General features: G+C 50.0%; 1 protein-coding gene across 7 annotated transcripts in view; it reads right to left on the bottom strand.

Annotated features, from left to right (window-relative positions):
* ANKRD11 (ankyrin repeat domain containing 11) overlaps nucleotides 1–12,631 on the bottom strand; it is a 1,995,649-nt gene that overhangs the window by 1,293,742 nt on the left and 689,276 nt on the right. For 3 of the 7 annotated variants that reach the window (XM_069635589.1, XM_069635598.1, XM_069635602.1), the window contains one exon: nucleotides 10,558–10,678. The exons of 3 other annotated variants lie outside the window; for them this stretch is intronic. The gene's annotated coding sequence lies outside the window, so the exon portion shown is untranslated. The remainder of the gene's footprint in view (nucleotides 1–10,557; nucleotides 10,679–12,631) is intronic. One more of the 7 variants, XM_069635590.1, reaches the window with a different exon arrangement.

Raw genomic sequence — 12,631 nt, 5'->3', positions numbered from 1 at the left:
TTTTGGGGTTTTCACCCGGGGCATCACCCTCAGCTGTCTTCGGGGGGGGGGTCGAGGACGCGTTCTCGAAGACGCTTAACATTTTCTTTCTGAATTCCTCCCACTCAGCTTGAGAACTGTGTTTAGTGGGACAGGAGACTTCTGGGGACACAGAATGAGGAAGGGGACCTTCGACGTCTCTCTTTTGAGTGTCTTGATCTCGACGAATGGTGGGAGCTACTTCGAGATCTAGAATGGGAATGTTTGACGGCGAGGAGACGAATGCCTCAACTCAGCCGAAGAAACCTTCGATGAGGTTTTGACTGACTTACCTCTCTCGAGCTTCCCCTTGCGCTCCTTCAAGGCTTTCGCCGTCATGGACATGCAGTCCTCACACTGCAAACAATGGTGCTCAGATCCCAAGCACCACAAGCAGATCCTGTGTGGGTCCGTTATCGACATTTTTTTACCGCAGTCTCGGCATTTCTTGAAGCCGGATCGCGGTGTCGTCGGTTCCGATGAAGAAGCCATCGAGAACGATAAGGTATATTTCGAGTAGATATAGTTAGTTATCCTGACTGAACTGAGCAACGACGTTCGAGGCCCCACAAAGCGCGGAAAGACGGAACTGAGAAACGGACGCAGCGCGTGGCTATTTATGGGCATGATGACGTCGGCGGCGATACGGTGGCCGTCGAGGGACATCGACTCGGCGGACGTCGACGCGCAGCGCCCTCTACAGAAAAAATTTCTGAGGCCAGTAAGCTGGAAACGTTTTATCAGAGATAAGGAATACGTCGGACGACACAATCCCTTCGAAATTATGTTACTCACTGTAGTGACCAACTTTCTCCTACTCCATAGTCCCCCTTCCTCCATGCGCCCCACCATACTCACCCTTAATGAACCAGTCATCAGGCAATTGGACTATAAAAGGGGACAGAGGAGCGGGCCGGAATAAGGGGATTGCATTCTCCCAGGGCCACGCGCAACAAAAATTTAAAGGGGAAGACAATTTTCTGGTGAAAAAAAGGTTCAATTTCCCATCCCAAGCGAGGGACACCAAATACAGTATGAAGAAAAGGGGATGGAGTAACACTAAAGGCAATTACTGAGCCTGTGTAGCCAGCAGATGAGGGACGCGGACGTAGCCCTCCGGTGCACCTGCAGCCGCCCGAAGAAATCCTGACAGAAATCCTGCCAGCAGTGCCTGGATTTCGATACATTGCAGACCTACAGCAACTGGAAAAATCAGGGGAAGCAAATCATCTCGCCACATTTGTAAGCAAATCACTTCTAGACCCTCTTTTGGCCTCTGCCAGCTCCGAAAAGGAAAAAAAGGGGCAGGCGGCATCAAGATGGATGCCGTCCACCCCAACCAGTGAGCAGGCGAGCTTCGCTGGAATAGGAGCCAAGTCTGACTCAACACAGGAGGCACTGCCCAAGATAGCGGGTAATGACAGCTGAAGGAGCAAGTGGAGTGGCATGCAGCACAAAGGCAAGAGCATGGGGGCTCACAGATTGCTGCCCCTGCCAACACCCCCTCCTGTCTGCCAGGCAGCAGTAAGAATCAACCATCCCCCACGAAGTGGGGAAGAGATGCTTAGCGCCCCAACAGGTTCCTCCAGTGGAGTGTCAGGAAAACCCCTGGCTCAGCCCAGCCGGTGAGGACGAGGTGGGGTCTGATACGGTCCCTCTAGTAGGTGGGAAGCTGTAGATTCTGCCACACAACGAGAGGCAGAGGGAATCCAGAAAATTGAGACTCTTTGGCTGCACCTTGCTCCCCCGTAACTGAGCAGAGGACTTGCGCAGATCAGGTTCACAAAACGTGAGGCCCTTTGGGGAGCCAACACAGTGTTGGACATAAAATGGCGTAGCAGCAGGAACAACCAAGCCACGGCATAATGGTCAGCACCTCCAACAACATCACGATCCTGGCCTGACCGCATCTACTCCCACAAAAGACAGCCAAGACGTGACCCACCCATTGGGACAAATCAACACAGCCCCTGGGCAAACAGCTACACTGCATCTTGAACACAGGAAGAAATTAATAGTTACTCACAGTAGTGACAAACTTTCTCTTAGTCCATAGTCTCCTTTCCTCCATACTAGATGGGCGTCCCTCGCTAGGGACAGTTGACAGAACCCTTTCTACCAGAAAAAACATTCTCCCCCATTAAATTTAGAGACGTGAAGGGGTGCAGCCCTGGGAGCATGCGCTCCCCTGACCCTGCCCATTGACGCATCAACAATATTTAACATTGACTAATGACCATTATTGGGGGGGGGGGGATGGCGGGACATATGAAGAAAGGGGACTCTGGACTAAAAAGCATGTAAGTCACTATGTTGAGTAACTATTAATTACTCTTACGTCCGGTCACCTTTCCTCCATACTGCATGGGCGATTACAACTGAATGTAGCCCCAGGTTGGAGAAGAGACCCTCCTTAAGAAAACAGATTTCTTAGAACCGCCAGCGTCCAAACAGTATTGCATACAGAAAGCCAAAGTGGTGGCCCAGATGGCCGCTCTGCCGATGACCTGCCACAGAGCCTGCCGTTGGAATGCAATGGCCTTGGCCATGACAGCGTCAGCATGCATGTTAGCTGGCAGTGGCTTGTGCTTCCCCTCGTAGAACTCCTTGACGGCCGAAACCATCTGCCGTGCTATAGATGCCCGATACATGGCATTTAAACGCCCCCCCCCCCCCGACACCACGCCCCCCACACCACGGTGACAAATCGAGCATCCGACTAGCGGAAGCCCTTGTCCTGTCCAGATAAAATGTCAGTACGTCTGACAGCCAGACAGTGCAAGACCCTATGAGCCTCGTCCTTCGGGTCGGCAAAACATGTAGGTAAGATTATTTCCTCGTTTAGACGGAAAGCGGAGGGTACTTTCGGTAGGAACGCAGGGGGTGTTCCCAGGACCACCTTATCCTTGTGAAAAAGCGCATAGGGTTCCGAGGGCACCAAAGCCTGGATCTTGCAGACTCTGCGAGCAGTCTTAATGGTGACCAGCCCGATGTGTGCGGACGCCATTGGCTCGAAGGGCTTGTGCGGCAAGTCACCCAGCACTACATTGAGGTCCCAAAGTGTGGGTTTTTTTGATGGGTCGGGCAGAGCCTGGAGCGGCCTGCCAAATGTCTCTCGACTATCAGGTTTGAAGAGAAGACCTCCTCCGAATATCTGTAGGCCCCTATGACGAATAAATCGGTGTGGCATCTGTCCATCTCCACACCTGAGTGAGCAAGGTGTGCAGAGAAGAGCACATATCCTGCGTGCATGTAAGGGGAATCAATCTCAGAGTCTGGCCAGTGACCGAACCTATCCATTTACTCTTGTACTGGCTCCTGGTAGCCTCGCTCCTAGAGCCCTGAATGATTTCTAGGTTAGCTTGTGATAGGCTCGGGTGCTTCAGCGTGACCTGCTCAGGAACCACACTGTGAGGGCTAACTTCTGTGGGCCGGGGTGGATGACCCTACCCCCTCAACCCCCTGCTGCGTGAGAAGATGCGCTGCGCCCATCTGAAGGTGAATTGGAGGCCTGTCCGCGAGGCTGAGAAGCTCAAAGAACCACGGTCTCGCCGGCCATCAGAGGTATCAGGAGGATGCTGAGGTGATAAGATTCCTTTATCTTGCAGATCACCCAGTGGACCAAGGGTGTGGAAGGGAAGGCATACGCGGTCATGCCGTACCACTGTATCTGGACACAAACTGCAGGCACTTCCTGTTCCAGGAGGCAAAAAGTTACACTTTAGGATGCCCCCCCCATCTGCTGAAGATGTCCAGCAGCAAATGATCGTTAAATTGCCACTCGTAATTGTCTGCTCCCAGTCTGCTGAGCCTGTCCGCGTTCAAGATGCACGGCCGTGAGGCAGATGTTTTCCAGGGCCCATTTCCACATGGTGACTGCTAGGCAGCACAGTGGAGGGGACCTATTACCTCCTGCTTGTGGACATAGTACATGCTTGTGGAGTTGTCGGTCTGGATAAAGACAACCATACCCCCAATGAGCAGAAGGAAAGCTTTGACAGCTAGCCCGTTGGCCTTTAGCTCCAGCCAGTTGATACGAGACTCCTGCCGGGTCCAGACTCTATGGACGCTGTGACTGTCCAGAGTGGCTCCCCCAGCCCTCTAGGGAGGAGTCAGTAGTGATGGTGACCTGCGGGGACGGCTGCCGGAAGGGCTTGCCCGTCCACAGGTGCAGTCCCTGAACCACCATGTGAGGTCAGAGAGGAGAGAATGAGGAATGCTGCCAAGCTCTGCTTCGGAGCCCCTCTCCATATTCCATGAGGCTGCGAAGTGCAGCTGTAATCTCATCTTGAGTCTCGTGTGGGATACGGCCAGTAGGACCACTGCCATGATACTTAATACATGTTGGTACCAAGAGGCAGATGTCATTTCTCAGGTGAGGAAGTGAGTAGTGGCCCTCTTGATGGCAGTGATCTTGTCCTCCAAGGGGAACACTCTCTCGGAGCTTGTGTACCAGATGAGGCCCAGGAAGGTAATTCTCTGTGTGGGCTGCAGCCGAGACTTCTTGAGGTTGAACCAAAATCCCAGATCGTGGAATGTACTCATACGAGCGGAGTGTGATCAACCACCTCTGGATATCCCGCCCTGACGAGCCAGTCGTCCAGGTGAGGAGGGCCCACCACTGTATTCATGTAAATGTTAGTGGGTATTTGTACCGCGCACTATCACCACCGGAGTGGTCCCTTGGCGCTCTGTCAGATCTGAAAAGGGAAGGGGGCGATTTAGTGTGAATAAGCAGGAAAAGTACAAGAGAGCAGTGATGTGGCGTTGACAGCCTCAACCCATTTAACACTGTCCGCTGGGCTTGGGGTGTTATGGTCGGTAGCCGTCGTATACTGTTGTGCGAGTCTGTTTGGTTTGTTCTGTTGCGTTGTAGTGAAATCTGTGCAGTTTGTTGTGCTGTAGGGTTGTGATTGTTTTTGGTTAGAGTTTGAGAGGTGTATGCAGTGTGTGAAATAGCTAGTGGATTGGTTATTGGCATTGCTGTCTAGAAGCAGTGTGCTAGGTTTCCACATTCTTTCTAGGTGTGGACATCCCTGCATTTCTATCTAGATCCGGCACTGGCCAATACTCGATCCCTTCCATATATGATACCCACCAATATTCACAACTGTGTCCAAATTCGCCACCTGCCCAGCTTTGAAGCCTTTCTATATGTGAGGTGGGCAAGTGTTCACAATTTCATCCAAATCTGACCTCGATAGCAATCCCACTGCAGCCCAGACCCGCAACTACTTTCAGGCGTGGCACCTGCCATCAATCACAACTCCGTCCCAGGCCAGCGTATGCCAGCAGTCACAATTCCATCCAAATGTGGCATTTGCCAACATTTACAATTCCATTTAAGTTTGGCACTTGGTGAGGTTTGTTGGAAGGGGTTGGGCAGAGATGCTAATTTCAGTCCCTAAGGGTTTGCTGCTTGTGTCTTATTCCACATAGCGTTAACTCTTGTTATTGTAGGGGTTTCCCTTAGAATGTTCTGGGTGTTGTCTGTCATCCTAAATTTTGTCAACTTGTTCTTCGCGTTTCCGGTTAGATTGTTTAGTTTTCAATTTGATTCTGTGGTTTTGAAGAGCCAGGTTTTTAGTAGTTTCCTGAATTGTAGGTGGTCTTCGGTGCTTCTCATTTCTCTCAAGATGTTGTTACAGGTTTTTGCGACCAGATACGAGAAGGAGGAGCCCCCTAGGTGTTTTTTTTGATGTATGGTTTTGGTTCCAGGTCGGATTTCATTGCTTGATCTGAGGAGTCTTGTTGGCTTGTATATTTTCTTTTGTATGAATTCACCTCCCTGTCCGCTGATTGCCCTGTGTGTTATGCACATTGTTTTGAAGGTGATGCGATTGTTGACTGGGAGCCAATGTAATTTTAGTGCTGGAGTGATGTGGTCTCTTCTGGATAGTTTGAGAGTCTACCTGCTGCATTTTGGATGCGTTATAATTTCTTCAAGAGGTATTCAAGAGGTATTCTGGCACCCTGAGGTAGAGGCTGTTTGCATAGTTGATGCGTAGTCGATTCTTGAAATGAGGATGACGATTGTGAGTGTTTTGTGGGTGAAGAAGAGGAAAGTTAAAATTCTTGTGTCAAGGAGGAAGAAGCATTTCTTGATCCTTGCGTTTATTTGTGGTTCTTATGTTAGGGTGTTGTCCATCGGGACTCTCAATGTTTTACTTCCTTAGATAGTGTAGGCGCGGTTCCATTTCCATCGGCCAGGGAATGTAGGTGTTCTAGAGTTTTTTTTAATATAATCATGATTTCTCTTTCCTGGGTTGATTTTGAAGTTGTTGGCGTTCATCCAGTTGAAGACTTCTTTTAGACACTCAATTAGGGCTGAGTGATCTGCTTGAGTGTCTTCAATTTTGTAGATTCCAGTGTCGGCTGCGTAGTTGTAGCATGTAATTGTGTGTTTGTTAAAGATTCTAATTACTGGAGTCTGGTAGATGTTCAAGTATAGTGGTGATAGTGAAGATCCCTGTGGTACTCCAAAGTCGTTAACTTGGGAGGTAGATTTGAAGGGTTTATCCATAGGGTTTCTTTTCTGGCTGCTAGGAATGATTTAATCCAGAGTAGTGCCGTGTGCGTTATACCTATATCTTCCAGTCTTTTGTTTAGGGTGTCATGACACAGGCTGCGGGGAGGTCGAGCAGAATCAGAGCAGAGGTTGTGTTGGGGTCTGCGTTCGTTTTTAGGTCGTCCAAGATGGATAGTGCCTATTCTGTTCCTCTTGCGGGTCTGAAGCAGATTTGTGCTTGGTCTAGCAAGTGGTGTTTTTCTACATGTTCTTGGGTTACTTTGTATATGCAACTTTCCAGGAGTTTTGCTGGGTAGGGCATATTTGAAATCAGCCTGTAGTTCGAGAAGTTTTCCACGTCGCCACTTGCGTTTTTAAAAAGCGGTTTGATATATGCTGATTTGAAGGATCGTGGTGCAGTTCCTGTTGTGAGTGAAAGATTTAGGAGGCTTCTGTTTTATTTTGGTGGTGTTCCTTGTGCGAGGATTGATTTGTAGATGTCAGGGGGGCAGGGATCCATGGTTGATCCTGCTTTTTTGCTGTGTTTTACCAGCTTGGCGAATGTCTCTGCTGATATTTAAGGAACTTTTTGGAGTTTGTGCTGTGGCTCTGTTAGGTTCAGTTGGTTGAGCGTTATGGTTGGTTGGCCTGTTTTGTATGATTTGTCAGATGTTGATTTTGTTCTTGAAATGGTCTGCAAAGTCTGGTAAATACCCCGGAGGCTGAGTTAAGGCCGAAGGGTAGCTCCTTGTATTGGAAATGGCAGCCCATGATCCTGAATCACAGAAAAGAGCGATGCGGCTGCCAAATCGGGACGTTTAGATGAGTGTTTTTCAGACCCAGGGAGCACATCAGTCTCCCTTGCACAATGTCCCTGCTATGAGTGCTGGCATAACCATCTTGAATTTTTGAACAGTGAGGGAGGGAGAGGTTGAGGGTGGAGAGGTCCAGCACAACTCTCAGGCCAGCCTGGTGGTTCTTTTGTATGGCAAAAATCTTGGAATAGAACCCCAATCCTTACTGGGGGGCTGGGATTTCTTCCATGGCCTGGCTCTCAACGAGAGACAACTTCCGTCAACAGAGGTGCTGTCGCAACTTGGGGGGGGGGCAAGGGAGGGATTGGTAGGCGGTACCCCATGGATACTACAGAGAGGATTCAGGGGTCCGCGAACTTCTGATGCCAAAAATGGGTGCAGGGCAAGACCGCCCCCCCCCCCCACCGGAGACAGCTGGACCCGAAGGGATGCATCATGCCTTCTGTTCCTCTGAGGCTGTTGCGGAGATGGGAGGGGGGGCTGAAAAAAAAGCCCTTACTCCACCCCCACCTTTTCTTGTTTGCACAGGAGTGTTGACTCGGCGAGCGGTCTGGCTGCCTGGACCTCTGTTCTTATAAGCCGTGGAACCCTCCAAACATCTGCCCCTTGATATGATAGGTTTTTTTAGAACACGCTTACCCAGAGGTTTCTAAGCGCGGACCAGGGGATCGAACGCGTGTTGCTCCGTGTCATCTTGCTTCCAAGATAAGCACGTTGCCACTGATCTATCCTCTTTGTCGGGAGCGCTGATGTGACAGTGTAAACCTTGGGCCTGGCCTTCGTAAGCATAAAGACTTGGCAGTTTGCTAACTATTCTTTTTATCCAGCTCCTCATTTGTGGTGGAGTTAACGAGAACGCCAGCCTCGACTGGAAGGTCCAATATGCGTTCCTGGACGTCTGGGTTCAATTTAGTAGCCCGAAGCCAGGCAGTTCTTCTCATGTCCATGGCAATGCATATGGCCCGGCCAGAGGTGTCAATGTGGGCCACAATTTACTCCATGAGGTCTTGCACCACCATTTTTGCATCTGCCAGTCCTGCCTTGAATCGTGACTGGCTCTGCACCAGAAGTTCTGGAAGGAAGTCCATTTCCCACCAAAGCCTCTGGTTAACGACTACCAGCATAGCATCTGCATTGCATTGGCGACGATGCAGCGACGCATTGGAATAAAGCTTCTTCCCGTACACCTCCAAGATCTTCTCCTTGCCTAGCAGCGCAGAGGATGACAGACTTTGATTAGAGTGACAGCTCAGCGATCACAAAAAATGCAGTTGAGGGTGGGTCAACAGCAATAGTGGATCCAACTCAATTTGCCTATACTTGGCGTCCAGGTGCTGATTGACAGGTTGGGATAAATGGGGTTTGACCCACCCCTTCTTGGCCAAGGCAACAACATGCATCAGAACCCTCGTTCTAGCCGCAGGGTGTACAATGAGGATCTCAGCCAGTACACTCGCCTACGGTTGTTCAACCTCTGGTTGAGGAAGGTTCAAGTACACTGCCAGACTTGCAAGTCGTTCGTGGAAGGCCTTGGCTGACGATGGTGTTGGGGTCTTCTTCCTCATCTGTGTCCACCAGGGCTTTCGGCTGGTCTGGGGCGGGTGGAGGAGTGCTGGGCGCTGAGAGCAGAGTTATGGAAACCTGAGCCGGAGGCTGCAGCAGAGGCTGGTACGGAACTGCCTGAACTGTGGGAGGCAGGGGAGCAGGAATAAAAGGAGCCGGCATGGGAGGCAGGGGTTGCACTAGGACCTGCGGCGTTGGAGCCATACAAGGAATGTCTATTGGTGCAGGGAGCATGTCCCTGATCACATCCCTAAGGATGGACCCCATCTGAGATGATCTTATGAGCGTGAGGACCTTTTCAGAGGAGGCCGGTGGGGTGGCATGTGATATTGAACGGGGAGCGGGAAGCTGCTGGGGCCGGTGCGTACTCAGTCTAGCTGGTTGCGGGGTAAACCTTCCCTGCGATGCAGAACAATAAACTGTAGGACATGCACCTGGCTGACACTAGTCCCACCTTGTAACTCGTTCTCCCACCTGCTCTGTTCCTCGGGCAGCATCGGACAAGCGGCCATCGTGTCTGGGACGGCAGCCATCTTGTCGAGCTGCATGCCATGTGCCGAAGTCCTGGTGGTTGGCTCACTGGGCCCAGCCTCCTGCAGGACTCTTGGTGATGGAGCATGAGACTTAACCTGCACCTCAGGCAGTGGCCTGTTCGGCATGTCACCCTCGGCGGCAGTGCTGCGTGCAGACGACCCATTAGACATGTTGCCGGTAAAAGGGTGTAGCCCCTCTAGTGTACACCTGGAAAAAGAACCTTGCAGCCCCTCAACACTGTTTCCGGAAGGATCCATAGACCTTGTCCTGACTGCCGGTAGATGAATTAGCCTTGGTACCGGTGCTGGTGTGAGAACCTGAAAGGTTCCTCCCATCAGGCCATTTCTTTGCAAAGGAGTCGCCCTTGTGGGGTGCACTGGAAAAGACTGGCCCTCCATTGGGCCTTCACTTCTGTCTCACAAAGTGCGTCAAGTCCTCTGGAGGAGACTTCTCGAAGAGATCCCTCCACCTAGCTAGTCTGTTCTTCAGAGTATGTGAGGAAAGTGCCTTGCACGCTGTACAACCCTCCCATCCGTGGTCGGGGACAAGGCAGCAGAGGGAAAGAGCATGGGGGTTTGATGTAGGGAATAGCCCCTCGCAGGCTGGCCACCTGCTGAAGCCCGCTTAAGTTGATATGCGGCAGGGAGGAGCATGGAGCCAGAAGACCCATTACCCGATTGATAAAATACTAAAGACAGAAGATATCTGGGAAGAGCGTCGACGCGGCAAAGGGGACCGAGTGGCACCGGTGGGCGGAGTAAGGGGAGCGCATGCTCCCAGGGCCGCGCCCCACGCACCTCTAAATTTAAAGGGGAAGAACGTTTTTTTCCTGGTGAAAAGGGTTCTGTCTCCCATTCGTAGCGAGGGACGCCCATGCAGTGTGGAGGAAATGAGACGGGCCGTAAGAGTAGGTCATGTTTCATTAAAATAACCCAGGGTTCTCTCCTTAATGTTATTCTTTCAAGCTAACTCTGTCCCCTGAAGGTGAACCTGGTGCAAAAATGGGCGGCAGAGGGCGATAACCGAAGATGGACTTCTTTCTACACAATGCCAGCAGTGCAATCGCAGAATTCTACAACCATAGAACCCAAAACAGTGAGGGCAAAGTTGGCAACAAACCTAGAGACCAACATTTCGGATGTTCTCTTCGTAGCGCAAAATTCCAGGACAGCTCTGGAGCGGAAAAATTGACACATCAGGGAAGAGCTGAATTTACTGAGAGCAGTCATGAATAAGGTATCTGAAAAACAAAAAGGAGACAGATGTCCTAGTCACAACAGCTGAGGCAATAATACACACATAAAAAAGTCTCAGTTGATACAGAAAACAAACATTTGCAGCAAGGGTAGAAGCTGCAGATGGCCGCTCCCGAAGAAACAGCATGTGTATAGTAGGCCTCCCCGAAGGGTGAGGGGGGGGGGGGGGGTCTATGGAACTTTTCTTGGAATCATGGCTGAAGAACAAACTGGGCTACAAAGGTCTTTCGAGGTGGTTCACTGTATGTCTACGCACACCCAGAGATGACCCCAGTCAATTTCCAACAACAGGGATCAGAATCCAATCTTGCACATGGCTCGGCAGAGTGGCCCGATGCACACAGACAACGGATCAGTCTTGATATTCCCAGACTACACGAAACAGGTTCAGCATCAAAGAACAAGTTACTTACCAACTGTAAAGTTCTTTCGACTGGGTTTTCCTCCCATGTATTCCTCATCTTTGATATTCATTTCCCAGCTTGCTGGCCTCTGAATCTTTTTTTTCAGTAGAGGGTGCTGTGCGTCGATGTCCCTCGGAGGCCTCAGTTTTGGCATCAACGTCATCATAGGTATAAAGAGTGGAGCGCAGCATCCGTTGCCCAGTTCAGTTTTGAAGTGCAATGTTAGTACCGTTGAGGGAGCGTAGGCTGCAACTACAAGGGAGGTTTTACTGCAGGGAAGGATGTGTGGGGTGATGAGAAATATGTGGGAGGATCATCCAGTCGAAGGAACGTTACAATTGTTAAGTAACTTGTTCTTTGAATGGATTGCGTCCTCCCACGTATTCCTCATCTTTGATGGACTCCCAAAGCAGTAATTTGTACAGGAGGCGGGAGTAAAACTGAGTAAAGTTTAAGAGTGCACAGAGTGCAATACCGCTTTCCTAGCTAGTGGAGGAGTCTAGACTATAGAATTTGATTAAGGTATGTGCATACTACCATGTGGCAGCTGCACAGATGTCTTATTGGAACTCCCCTCTGGAGAGCTGACAAAACTGAAATACCCCTGGTTGAATGAGCCCTTCGGTGTTGAGGGGGATCTTTCCCTGCCGATTTATAGCATTCTAGGATAGTTAAAATTATCCATCTTGAGATGGTTTGTTTAGTGATGGGTAGGCCTAGTTTATGTCCTGCATACCCCATAAACAACTGGTCTGCTTGCCCAAGTCTTGCAAGTCTGCTGATGAAGAAACTCAAAGCATGCTTTGGATCAAGTCTGTGCAGTCATTGCTGCTCTTTCCCAGGATGGGGTTTGGGGGGGGGACGATATAGAATGAAGGTAATGCTCTTTGTGCATAATATGAAATTCTGACAACAAAATTAGGCTTCACTTGAAGGACCAACTTATCCTTGTGAAATATAGTATGTGGAGTTTTGCAACAAAGCTTGTAGTTTGCTCACTCTCCTGGCAGAAGTTATTGCAACTAGGAAAACTGTTTTGAGAGTGAGAAATCTTAATGGACAGGAATGGAGGGGTTCAAAAGGAGCGCCCATTAGACATTTTAGAACTAGATTAAAGTCCCACGGGGGAACTTGAAAAGGAGTTGATGGGTAGAAATGAGTCAATCCCTTCAGAAATTGAATGACTAAAGGCATCTTGAAATAGGAGGGTTCCTCAGCCGTGCGTTTGAAAATTGATAGCGCAGCGAGATAACCCTTTATTGTTCCTCCTTGTAGACCTGAATTTGCTAGGTGTAATAGGAAAGATAATACCCTTGGTGTGCTGCATAAAGGGTCAATGTTCTTATCTCTACACCAGCTGAAGAATTTGTTCCAACAGCAGTGGTAGTAATTTGGTTGCTGGTCTTCTGGCCTAAAGCAACACCTCCATTACGTCATCCGGGAAGTCGCAATCTTTTTATCTCAACTTTTCAGAAGCTATGCGTGAAGGTTGAGAGTTTTGATATCTAGATGGAGAACCTGACCTTCCTCTTG

Source organism: Ambystoma mexicanum, chromosome 1q (assembly GCF_040938575.1).
Source record: "Ambystoma mexicanum isolate Mex_15411 chromosome 1q, UKY_AmexF1_1, whole genome shotgun sequence".
Lineage (NCBI taxonomy): Eukaryota > Metazoa > Chordata > Amphibia > Caudata > Ambystomatidae > Ambystoma > Ambystoma mexicanum.
Note: the sequence above shows the minus strand (reverse complement) of the source record. Positions and strands in the feature narration are given on the sequence as shown.